Genomic DNA, 12486 nt, shown 5'->3' with positions numbered 1-12486 from the left:
TGACCCAGAAGGAGTTGTGTTTGCTCCACCCAGCAGCAGCTGCATTCCAGCTGTGGAGCGATTATGAAACATTTAGGAAGCCTCTGGCTGGAAAGGTAAATGAGGAATGTGTCCTAATGACACCTGAATACCGGCTCACCCTGCCAACAGAGAAGCAGCAGGAACGCTTTTTTTTTTGGACTTAGGGTCCCCTTCCCAAGTCTACCGGGCAGGGGAGCCCGCTGTCAGCTCACAGAAAGACTTTTTAGTGGTGTCACAGATAAAAGTGCTGACCAGCCTGACCCCCCTCACTGTGAAACACAAGAAACTGAATTCAGACATTTCTGTGAAGATTCAAAAATATTTTCACTTACTCATGAGCTCTCCTCTTTTTAATTAAAGCACAACATCTTGCTCAAAACAAGCCTTTGGAACAGCAGAGTAAACAGAACCTTAATTTAGGAATTTGCCAACCGATCTCGACTACTGCAGGCAGGTTACAGCAGCAGCTCAGAGGCAGATGATGGACTGGAGGTCTCCCAGGAGGCTCCCTGCCCTCCCAGAGGTGGTGTCTGCACCTGACCATTCAGGAGGAGGTGTTGGGCGGGGGGAGGGGGCGCTTCAGAGACCAAGGAGGATCCTTTAAATACATAGAAGTTGGCCAGACAGGGCAGGCTTGAGCAAATGGCTTTTTAGGCAGCTGAAGCCCTCAGCAGCTGTCAGGACAACTGCCACCAAGTGCTCCTGGTGGCCTGGAGCGCTGCGGCACTCACTGGGGCCTTTCCCCTCGCTCGGTCTCCTCGCCATCGTGTTATCTTCTGGTTCTGCTCGCTAGACACTCGGGTTAATGACACCATCTCACTACCTGGCTTTAGAACGGCTGGCAGCAGCTGCCTAGCGACACGCTGTCTTGTCCAAACCGCTTCATTTCCTGGCTCCTGAGATTCCATACCACCCCGGCCAGCCGCCCCGACAGCAACAATTAGCCACCCTGGGAATGCTTTGAGAATCCGGGATCCAGGGTGAGGAACCCCATGAAGTCCTCCATTAATTCCTGGTGCTGAAAGCGGATATGGAAATTTAGCTGGAGAGCTGGTGGCCTGTGTCCCAGGGGGCCACCCAGCTATTGTGAAAGTGCCCTCTCCCTTCTTCCTGCCCCTGCTGTCCCACTTCAAACACTGCCTGTGATCCACCTTTTTAACACCTCCAAGGCCACCACTGCCACTGCCACCCTCCCCCTCCCCCCCTCCCCGACCTAACCACCCACTTCTCCTCCAGGTCCTTTCAGAGAGCAGCCCAGCACGGTTGCCATGGAGAGCGCCCCACCCCCGTATCATTTGGGGCTTTGAGACCCTAGAAGGAAAGCACCAGGAAACCCCAAAGCGTTCTCCCTCCCGAAAACAATGGCTTCCAGGGTCTGTGCCAGACACAATCACAGCACCCGAAATAGACTCATTGTCCTCTTGTGCAATATCCAGGAATTTGGTGAAACTCATCATTTTTCAGGTTACCGATAATGCAAGTCTGGAAACTGAAACAGGAAGGAACACAGGCTGAAAAAGCTTTTCTCCAGCCCACCGCGTTCCTCTCTCCAGATGCAAGATAGGTTTTTTTTGTTTGTTTGTTTTTGGGGTTTTTTTTCCAGCAGTACTTTGGTGGGGTTAAAATTAGCTGGCAGCATTCTGGTCACATGCTAGACAGCAAAACAAAAGGGGGTTGTTCCCTGGCAGCTCCTGAAGCAGTCCCGACAGACCTTCCTAATCCACGGACTTCTGGGAAGCTGGCTCCTCAGGCCCTGGTATGGAGGGGCCTCGCCACCGCGTCCCCTCTGTCGTCACCCTGCTGTAACAGGGCAGAGCACGGGCGGTGTCCATGCTGCCCAGGATCTCGGAGCCCGCCTCCATCTGGGAAGGCACTCAAGGGCCACAAAATGGCTTTTGCAAATCTTCCCACTTGGGAGAGGAAGGCTGAAAAAAGGAAGAACTTCTGAAGCCAACAAATCAGCAAACACCACAAGGACACGGAGAGAAAGAGGAAGGGCAGTGTCTGGAATCATGGACGTGGGCCTCGTCTTCCGGGGGAATGGGCTGCTCTTCGCATGCCTAAAACCTAAAAACTCATACATCCAAGCTGTACGTGGCTACGCTTTTCGGATGGATTCTTTATTTCTGGACCCTGATGATAGGGGCTCATTGTGATCTGCTTTGTTCTTCCAGCTTAAAACTGTCACCAGAAGCCCTGGATGAAAAATGCAGCCTCTGATTCATGCGCACAGTCAGGAAACATCCCTTGCGCTCAGTACAGAAACATGTCCGTCAACTTGGGAAAGGAATCACCGCCACGAAATGTGCTTTTGGCTTGCCAAAGCTTAGCAGCTGCCAGAGCCAAAAACCCAGCTGCCTGGATTGTCTGGGGAAGGTGGTGGCTGGAGTGGGGGTGGGGGGATATAGAGAAAGAGGGGCTTTCTGAATCACCTGATTTGTGCCTCCACCTCCTGTTTAATTCCAAGCCAAAACCCACCTCGAAATGTCCCGAGGGCCGACTACTCCTAAAAATCGTGCTTAGCACTACCCCTTCCAGCTCTGAGCCTGCTGTCAAGGTGAAGCAGATGGCTTTTATTGATTAATTTATTTATTTGGAAGGGGCTACTTTGAAGTCAGGAAATTCCAGCGAGACAGAGTGCGTTGCCCTGGCCAGAATTGTTGTGACAATCATAAGCAGACACCCAGAGAGAGGTGGGTTAAAAGAAACTGCAGCTAGGCTCTGGGAACTCGGATTTTTTCGTCTTTCCCCCGTCCTGGCCTCCATGTCAGCCATGCGCTTATGAAGAGACAGCTCCTTTGCCTCTACATTCGGTGGTATTCAAGGGTTTGTGTGAGCTCCGTAGGGCCCGCTTTGTCAAAGGGGCTTCATAAACCAAACAGGCCTCGGACTTGGATCTCATCCTGAAGCCCTCGTTATAGAGACAGACCCAAACAGAAACGTACCCCCCCCCCCAACGCCCAGCACATAAAGTCCTCTTTAATAAACATACACCATTTTTCAGTGGAACAGCCTCAAGGTGTCAAAAGTACATAAAGGTCTGAAAGCTGAAACCCTAGACAAACAGTGGGCTGAAATATATTTAGCAGAAAATATTGAAAGCCACTGGAAAAATATGTTCTCTTCCTGGGATGTTAACAAAGGTTTAGGTTCAGGAAACCTTCAGGAAAGAGCAAGTTGGGTTGAGGAGGAATACTGTTCAATGTAAATAAATCCTTAAAACCTCCTTGGCCTTCCTGGGCCTTGGCTGGAACGGAGTATTTCATTTTTTTCCCCCATTAAACAGGCCACCCGGAGAGTTGGCATTAGAGACCTGAACATGTACCAAATCTGAATGTGCTATTTTGTTTCTGTACATTGAATCAGACCGTGTTTCAAAGAGCAGCTTGTGCAAAATGGGGTGGGGGGGGCGACCATCCCCGACTAGTGCGCCCTCACTCAGAGTCAGTGACAGATCGGTTTCGGCCCCCCATTGCCCAGTGTCTTGTCCCCGACAGGAACATACCCTTGGTTATTGCTGCCCAAGGTGATGTCATGCTCACTCGGCCTGAAGGTTCACTTAGGTTGTACCTCTCCTGCAATAAAATGGCTTCAGAAAGACCCACGTTTCCTGCTGTCTCAAGGTAGGAGAGAGAGAGAGAGAGAGAGAGAGAGAGAGAGAGAGAGAGAGAGAGAGGCAGAGCAGGACAGGGCAGGCAGCCACTCTCCCTAAGATGGATGCTGCATGATGTAAGCGGCTGGCTAACTCTCTGGCATCCTTGCAGTTTTAAGTTGCCAGCAAAATATTATTAAAAAGATAAAATACACGCAAACCGTGCAGAATGTAGGGCTGCTGTGTTTACATCCGGGTTTTGATGACTCAAAGACTTAGACTCCGGCTTGCTGAAAAGCTCTATTAAAAACACAGCTTTTGTGAAAGCCCCCAGGGAGCAGGAAGCCGGGCCGGGGTGGGTGGGTGGGTGGGGGGATGGGGAGGGGGTGCGTGATGTCTGGAGGTGGGGGTGGGGGTGGGGACCCTCCCCTCCCCTCCCCCTCCCCACCGAGGGCCCCAGGCCCCGGGCTGCCACTTAAGCCCCCACCCCCCGCGGGAAGAGCTTGGAGGTTAACCTTCTCTCGGCTTTGGAACCAGAGCAGGCAGGGTTAACCTTTTTCCAGAACATTTATTTCACCATCTCACTGACTAGAGGGAGGAGGGGCAGGAGGCAGAGCGAGAGCCTGCCGCGCTGAGAGGCTGCGGATCACAAGGCCATTCTGATAGCCTCCTGTCCCCATGGCAACTGCAACGGCATTTATCAGTTCCTTCTGCGCACAGGCACAGCAAATCTGCATTGCACATGGCAGGCTTCCAGCATTTCAAATGAAAGAGCACTTTGAACGGCTGCCAAGTTTGGAAGGAGCAGAACTGTCAGGGCTGCTTAAAGCTGGCAGTTTATACTGGGGAGGCTTTCGCTTCCCACAATCCTCCGGGCCTGGCGCGCTGCCAAGTACTTAGCGGAAGCTAAAAAGTAACTCGCTCCCCTCCCTCCCCGCCCCTCCCCTGCGCCCTCCTCCCCTCCCCCTGCTCGCACTCCCCCTCCACGCCATTCACCGCAGTGCTCTCAAAATTTTCCACATGTCCTGTGTCACCAGTGCAGGCTGTACAATGAAAACCAGAACGCAGGCTGCCTGCGACCGGGCTCCTATTAATAAGGGGCGGGTGGGGGGGTGCGGGGGACGAGGCGGGCCGGGATCAGAGGCACTGACAGTCGGGGCACCCTGTCCCCGCCGTACCTGCCGCCGCCGCTGGGTGCGAGCCCGCGCGTGCGTGTGTGCATGTGCGCGCGTGTGCATGTGCGCGCGTGTGCATGTGCGCGCGTGTGCATGTGCGCGCGCCTTTCACTCTTAAAAATGCATTAATGAAAATAAAAAATAAGAGCAGCTTCAGAAGGGGTAGACACCCTGAGCACGGGGGTGGGGGTGCGGAGGGTGGGCTTCGGTTGGCTGGTTTGGAGCTTCATTGAGGCTGGAAAATGGAGGTCATGCAGGCAGCGTTGTTCAGATCCAGCCTTTCCAAGAGCCCTGGGGAAGAGGGTTGTTATTGAGAACGGAGCCCGTTTCTAGAGCTTTCCCTGAATCTCTCGAGTGTCACGGTGAAAGCTCTGAGGCCACCGATGGGGAGGGAGTCCGGAGATGGCTTTCCATGGAAAGTTTACCAGATAACTTCTGACCGTCACGCAGAGCACAAGGGCTTCTGCTAGCAGAAACTGGGAAATTGGCATAGCGTTCACTGTGCTGGATTTAAAAAAAAAAAAATTATAATCTACACTGAGATCAAGGGCCCGGGCTTTATTTTCCAGTACAAATAGAACGAAAATTGTCTGCCGCTTAGGCGGTTGGATCGAGTTCAGGAAAACTATGTCTGGCATTAATTCCAAAGTGGAGGTTTTGGTTCAAGCGAGGCCCATTAATTTCAGTAAACTGTTTTCACTAGTCCAGACCCTGCTGTGCAAGGACTATTTATTACCTTTTGCTAACCTGATGTCTGCAGAGTTGTAAAGCAAAGGGAAGAAAAAAAAAATCCAGGGTGGAGATATCTATATCTTGGATCAAATGGGTTTTGCACCTTCCCTTTGGGGGCCATGTTTTATGGGGCGTTTTCTATCCTTGGTTTTTCTTTATCAGGCCCAGTTTTTTTTTTTTTTTTAAATCTATCTTGCAATGAATTAGAGGGGGAAAAAATCCTGATGGGAAGGAATCTGGGTGAGAGCAAATACCTATCTTTTTTGCCTCTTTCAGGGGGGCACCTCCCGGCCACAGGATGTTTTGTGTGCTTGTCCCAGGCTTCCAGGTCCAGTGCAAAGCCCTGACATGATTCACCTCAACGATCCAGTCTAAAATACACCAAGACAGTCAATTTTGGCATTTGTTCTCCCTTAGGAATTTTACTAGCTGCCTTAGAAAAGCACATAAATTGTTTTCCCCTCCCTCTTTTTTTCCCCCGTGCCTCCTCTCTGCATCCCCCTCCCTAGTCCATCTTGATGTCATTTCAAAGAGAAGGATGAAAAGGGGGGATTTGTCAGGAGGTCAGGTTGGTGAATGTGTCTTTCCAGCCCCCAACACACACACACACACACACACACACACACACACACACACACACACCCCAGCTGAGAATGTTAATCAGAATTAAAAGCTAGTCAGTCCTATTAAAGCATCAAACATCAAGACCTAGAGGATGGGGAATATAGGGTGGGGGGGTAGACCGGGTGGGGCTGAAATGTGATTCAGGCCTCTGTACTGACTTATTAAAAGAAAGCAGGGTAAAGGTAGCACCAATTTGATCAGCTTGTCAAATGTCAAAATTATTGGTCTTTTAACTACCCCCCCCAACCCCGCCCCAGCAGAGTCAAGTTTTGTGCCTTTCCCAAGTGTGATTAATCTCTGGCAGAGACCAGAAACAGGAGTAGGTTTCTTGGCTGCCCGTTCTGATAAACAATCTGTTCCTGGGAAGAGTAGGTGAAGGGGGCGTAAATTGAGGGGGTAATCTTGGGGTGTGGTGCCGTGGGGGGGGGGGTCGTCGCCCAGAGGAGGGGGGTGTGAGGCCAGCCTAGCTAACTCTTGCAAAGGTCCGCCTTCCCGGAAAATGCAAGTGACCTTCCTTGGAGCTCGTGGTTTTGGGGTGGGTCAGGTTTCCTGCCTTTAAGAATGTGAGCAGACAGTGAATCCATTCTTGCTGCCAGTTCACAACGTCCAGGAAAGGTCGGGGCGGGTGGCGGGTGGGGGGGGGGACCCAGAGGCCTTGGGGAGCAGGAGGTGAGGGGAGGGCACCCTGGGCATTGCAGACCACCAGGTGGTGTGTGCAGCTGGCCAGGGGAAACTGAGGCAGCCGCAGGGAAGGCTGGGGGCTGGGTGGGGCCCATGGTGCTAGGAAGTATCGCCAAGCAGAACGGGGGTGGGGGGGGTGGGGAGGTGGGGGGGGTTGTGCAGAAGATGTTCAAAACAAAAGGAGGGACAATTTCCCTTCGTTGGAGGTCGCTGGTACGGAAACTGTAGGCAAGAAGCTGGCTGTGGATTTTGCAGTGGGTTTATTGTGTGGGCATCCAGGCAGAAAGCAGCAATCTGAAAAAGTGGGGAGGGGGAGAGTCTGTGGGTGAAGAGAAATCAGTGCCGAGAAGGCTGTGCGCGGCTGGGAAATGTCACTAAGGAGAGTGCAGTGGCCCTGGATACAAGGTGAATAATCGGCTGCCTTTTGGAAAGAAATGTAAAAATATCAATAAAGGCAAGAAACCCTTGTCTTCTCAACTTGAAAAGCAAATCCACCTCTCACCTTCTGCCTCTCCTCCCCACCCCAACCTGCACACACACTCAGGCACCCATACACACACACACACACACACACCCCTCTTGTCCACTCTGCATCCAAGAAGCCTGGACCAGGCTCACTTTCCTTTGGATTTAATTACATGAAAATGCTGAACAAAACCCTGTAATTACACCCTTAGTCCCTGCCACTCAGACCCAGCACACTTCCTGCCTTAGTTTTGTTTTTTAAAGAAGAGGTCATTGCCTCTTTTCTTTCCAAATTGACCAAAACAAAAAAGTAAAAACCCCAAATAAATCCAACTGCTCCAAGCTTCAGCACACCAGGGATTTGGGAAATCTGTGTCCCTCTAGGAAAGATGAGAGAAGACAGCCTGACCTGGCTGCTTTCTCACTCTGGCTCTTAGGTAGAGGGGCAGTCACTGCTTACTCATCTGCCCGCCCAGAAGAACAGAGATGGCAGACTGGCCACCCCAGAAGGAAATCTTCCAGGGACAGGGTGAGTGTGGGCAGGCCTTAGTTAGCACCGGGCCTCCATTTCCAGGTATTTTACTGAGAAGGGCTTGGAGCTGGAAGAGATTTGGGACCCCGGCTCACCTTTCTATGGCCTGATGCATTAACATACAGAATTTCACAGCAAGCCCCTGAAGTAGGGAGAAGAAATTTTAATATCAACACTCACACTCAATGTGTGAGGAAACTGAGGCCCAGAGAGGAGAAATAGATTTCTCTAAGTCACGTGGCTGGCGGGGTGGTGAACAAGCACTGTCTATGCTATTACCTCAGGAGACCAGGACAACTTGAAGGAAATGGAGACTTCTAGATTTGGGGCTGGAACCAGGCAGACCTAGTTCATCATTAGATCCCCAGGACTGAGAAAGTGCTGCCTAAAGGAATAGTTGAATAACGGAATAAATGGCAAATGGAAGAGCACACATTAAGGAGCTGGGGAATGGGAACCCATCAGGCCATCTGGTGGCCCAGTTTCAGCTTTGAAACAAAAGTAAGTGATGAGAATAGTTTCACACCCACTAGGGACATATCAGGCTGGGATCCTTTGGGTCTGGCCAGAGAGGGAAATTCAAGTGAAAACATGGTGGTCCTCTAGATGGATCAGGGTTGGGGGTACCCTTTGTTCCCGCGCTATCTCCAGTGATGCCTACGCCAGGCTTGGTTGTCAGGGGTGTAGACCTCCCCTGGGCTAGAAGTCATTTGTTGTTGTTGTTTTAAGATTTATTTACTTATTTGCCGGTAAAGGGGTGGGGAGCAGAGGAAGAGGAAGGGAGAGGGAATCCCAAGCAGACTCCCAGATGAGCACAGAGCTCCACTCAGGGCACATCCCACAACCCAGAGATCATGACCCCAAGATCATGACCCAAGCTGAAATCAAGAATAGGATACTTAACCTGCTGAGCCACCCAGGCGCCCCTGGGATAGAAGTGTTTTGAGGGCAGCAGCCAGAGTCATCAAGCAGCCTCTAGCCCAACGATAGGACAGTACAGACTAGGTAGGTGTGCACAGTCAGTGTTCTGTGAATTAGGTGAGAACAAAGATTTGCTTCTTGTATGATATGGTATGTGGGACTGGAAGGAGGTTCCTTGCACCATAAAATGCACCCTCTCCACTTTTGTCCTTCGCCTTCATCATTCAGCCTGGGGATCCTCCTCCAGGGTGGACATATAAAATGCATCTGTCCCAGGGAAAGGTAATTTAGTAAGTTTCCTAATAACTTTGGTGTGTTCTAGAGCTTCAGATTGTTCTCCATTACTCCTGCCTAGGGCCAGGGTATAGAAAACCCAGAGAGAGAGAGAGACAGAAAGAGAGTGAGAGAGAGGAAGAGAGAGAAAAAGAGAGAAAATCTCAGGGGATGCCAGGGAAGCATGGTTACACCATTTTGCTCAAAGGTGACTAGTGACTGATTTTACCTCCAAAATAATGGGTGTTCATTTGCGCATAGTTTTGCATCTACTGGGACAGCAGTGACATTCTTAACCCGCAAAGTCCTGTGCGGAGAGGCATTTTTTCTTGCAGTTTCTTAGAGGGACCTAGGGAGTGCCCCCCCATGCCCCTACCCCCCCCCCCCAAAAAAAGCTAGCAGCTGGTGGGTCTGAATAAGGAATGCTAGGTTTAAAGCCAAGAGAACCTGGTCTCTAGTAATTCTGAACTAGCTCTGGACCTGCTTTCCTCACCTATACAGGAGGGTGATGAAAGTAACACCTACCTCACAGGGCCTATGTGGGGATTGGTGAGATAATGTCTGGGAATGCACTTCACGGCCCTAGACAAATGTCATTCATTTTATTGTTCATAATCTCTTACATTTTTATTAAGGACATCATAATATTGTATTTTCTTTTTTCTTTTTTTTAATAATATTGTATTTTCCATGCGGACCAATGAGGCAGGCAAATGAGGCAGTGAAATCATTCCCATTTTACAGACTAAGAAACCAAAGTTAAAGTGATTTGCTCAAGGTCAGACAGCTATTTAGGGTCAGCCAAGTCCAAGTTGAACAACATAATGTAAATATGTGCAATGTAAGCGTCCTCTGTTCCTCCCTCTCCCCGAGTGAGGAGTTGACCGCCCAGCTCAGGCAAGTCAAAATATTTGCAGATCGCGGCCATCCACCCGAACCAGTGACAGCAGTGACGGCTGCCCAGGCTTGACCGTGGGACCGGGAGGCCTCCGGGAGGGCTTCCCGCCCCGAGGCCCCGCCTTCGGGCGGCCCCCAGCAGGAAAGCAGCGGCGGCAACCGGTCTCCCAAGTGGCCGGGCTGTGGAAATCCCCAGCGCCGGTGGGCCCGGTGGGAAGCCTGCGCCCCCGGGGTCGCGGGGAGGGTCCGGGGTCTGCGCACCTGTGGCCTTGACCGCTCCCCCGCCGGGCTCTCCGCTCACACTCGCCCTCCAAGCTCTGTCTCCGCTACTCTCCTTCCCGGGGTGTGGGTGTTTGTATTAACCCAACCGGGTCAGTGAATAGCACCCTTGTCTGGCGCTTCTCCTTTTTTCTCCTCTAGGCCTGGTCCCTAGGAGGCTCATTCTAGGGTTCCTTTATTTTTGGACCTAAAAAAACACCAGCTTTTGCTGAGGACAGCGCTGGGCTCCCCCTTGCCCTGGCACGCTGGCGACGAGGAAGCGGGGAGGAGGCAGGAACCAGACGCGACTCCCTCTGCCTTTCTTCCCTTCCTTGCTCCCCGCCCCTTCAGGAAGAAGCAGTGCGGGCTCTGCTCCCGCCGCGCCAGCCCCGGCCACTCCGTCCCCTTCCCTTCCCTTCCTTCCACCCAGACTCGCCCGGAGCGCCCGGCTGGGCGCGGGCTGGGCATGTCCTGGCGGGCGCGCAGGCTCCCCTCCCCAGGGGCTCTCAGCGAATCACGTTGTTCTTGGGCTTTCACGCTCGAGTGGCTCTTGCGTAACCCTGGCCTAAGTTGAGACTTTTTTTTTTTTTTTTAAATACCAGAATTAATACTTTAGGAAAAGGCCAATACTTCCGCCACGGAACCCGCGCGGGAGTAAATGTGTAAATTACCGTGCTGACCGGTGCTCCCACCCTCAGAGCCCCCGAGGGCTCCTGGCTCCCCGGGATGGGGGCCCTTGGAGAGGCCGGAGGAGGGCCCAACCCAGACGTTTGTTTTCTCCGGGTCCTGCTTACCACCCGGCTCAGCGTTACCAAAAAAGGCCTTTCTCCCGCCTAAGCCTGAGCGCTTGGCCCGTGCAGCTTTGCAGCCGGGTGATGGGAGGTTCAGCCGGGGCCTCTTCGAGGCCGAGCCAGTTGGTTGCAGAGATGTCAGGCCGAAGAGTCCCCAGGCCAACCCATCTCTGCCACAAACAGGCTTGGGGACAGAAGGGAGACTGCAGGGAGCTTAGAAGTGGGTGGACACGTGGACACACTGCCAGCGACCTTCTCACCCCTAAGGTTGGGCTGTGGCCTCTGGAAAGGCCAAGTGGAGAGCTGACCTTTTGCTCCAGCTTTGGTGGGGGATGGGTTCTGAGGCTGCCAGCTCAGATGTCATGCTGGGGGAGACACAGCCTCAGGAAGGAAATTTAGGGAGGGCTGCCTGCCTTTCCCCTAGAGCCTGGTGGAACCTGGCTTTGCCTGATTCCCAGACCCCACTGTCAAGAATCTCTCCACCTGATGCCTTAGGCTGAGCATTCCAGGCTTCCTTCCTCTCCATATTGTGGAGGCAGTATTGTCACGTGGGATTCGCCTTGAGGGGGAACTCTACCTCCAAAACATTGATGTTCTCGCCTCTCACAATCCCTGACATCCCCAAACACAGCCATCTCAGACAGGCAGGACAAAACGGATCACCCCTACTAAATGAGGGTGAATCTTGGGCAGGGGGAAGGGTATCAAGAGAGCTACACTTTTTAAATTAAAGTATTATGAGGCTGTAATGGAAGTTTGTTTAAATGCATGTTTATTTCTAACTGTGTCTGAAGACACCCGGCATGTATGTGTATATATATCTCTCCTTTAGTAACAGTGAAGACAGAGACAGACAGGGAGACGGAGACATATGTGCGCGCATACCAAACATAACACTGTGACATAGTCTCCAACTTGCTTTCTCTAGCAGCCTGGCTAGAGGGTTGGGGCTAGGTTGCTGTTCCTCAGTATTTCTGGTTTAATAAAGGGATGGGCTGAGTAAATATTAATGTAAAGAAATGGGTGAAGCAGCCTAGCCAAAGCTAATGAGCCTGGAGCCATGGGCTGGTGGGGATGTCACTCCATTTCCAAAGCGCTGTGTTTTGACTCACCCCAGGGTAGCTGTGGTGTGGGGAGGGCTGAAGTTTGGAAGGGTGAGGCAATGCTCTGGAGCAGCTCTTGACAGAGCAATCACTACTGGGAACCAGTGGGCCAGGGGAAGTTTATTTTTGTTGGGGGGTGCACAGTGAGCTCACTTTTTTTTTTGCAATAACAGAAATCTGGCTGCTCTGAGATGAAAGAGGGGCTCCCTAGGGCTCTTCCTTCCCTCTTTCTCCCTATCCTGATAACTCCCCTTCCTCTGCACCTATGACCCCAGAATGAGTGGGAGAACCATGTGCTGAGGAGTGCTAGAGCCGAGAGCAGGCTCTGGAGGTCAAGTGTCAAAATAAAAAGAAGTACTTCTTGTTTCTTCAACTGAACTTTATTACAAGTAAGAGTGAATAGTAGTCATGAGAATAATGA

The 12486-nt window shown here is 51.8% G+C and overlaps 2 long non-coding RNA genes across 2 annotated transcripts; one reads left to right on the top strand and one right to left on the bottom strand.

Annotated features, from left to right (window-relative positions):
* The first annotated feature begins 1275 nt into the window (after positions 1–1275).
* On the top strand, positions 1276–3035 carry LOC119872908. The gene is made up of 2 exons (XR_005363590.1): positions 1276–2111; positions 2196–3035. It is a non-coding gene; the product is annotated as an uncharacterized LOC119872908 (long non-coding RNA).
* A 1691-nt stretch (positions 3036–4726) lies between these two features.
* Positions 4727–10595, bottom strand: LOC111097117. Its single transcript, XR_005363585.1, has 3 exons — positions 10175–10595; positions 5775–5891; positions 4727–5079 (listed from the first exon to the last, which is right to left on the bottom strand). It is a non-coding gene; the product is annotated as an uncharacterized LOC111097117 (long non-coding RNA).
* Positions 10596–12486: the final 1891 nt, after the last annotated feature.

The sequence above is a fragment of the Canis lupus genome, chromosome 8 (assembly GCF_011100685.1).
Source record: "Canis lupus familiaris isolate Mischka breed German Shepherd chromosome 8, alternate assembly UU_Cfam_GSD_1.0, whole genome shotgun sequence".
NCBI lineage: Eukaryota > Metazoa > Chordata > Mammalia > Carnivora > Canidae > Canis > Canis lupus.
The sequence above is the reverse complement of the archived record's forward strand: the minus strand, read 5'-3'. Positions and strand labels throughout refer to the sequence as shown.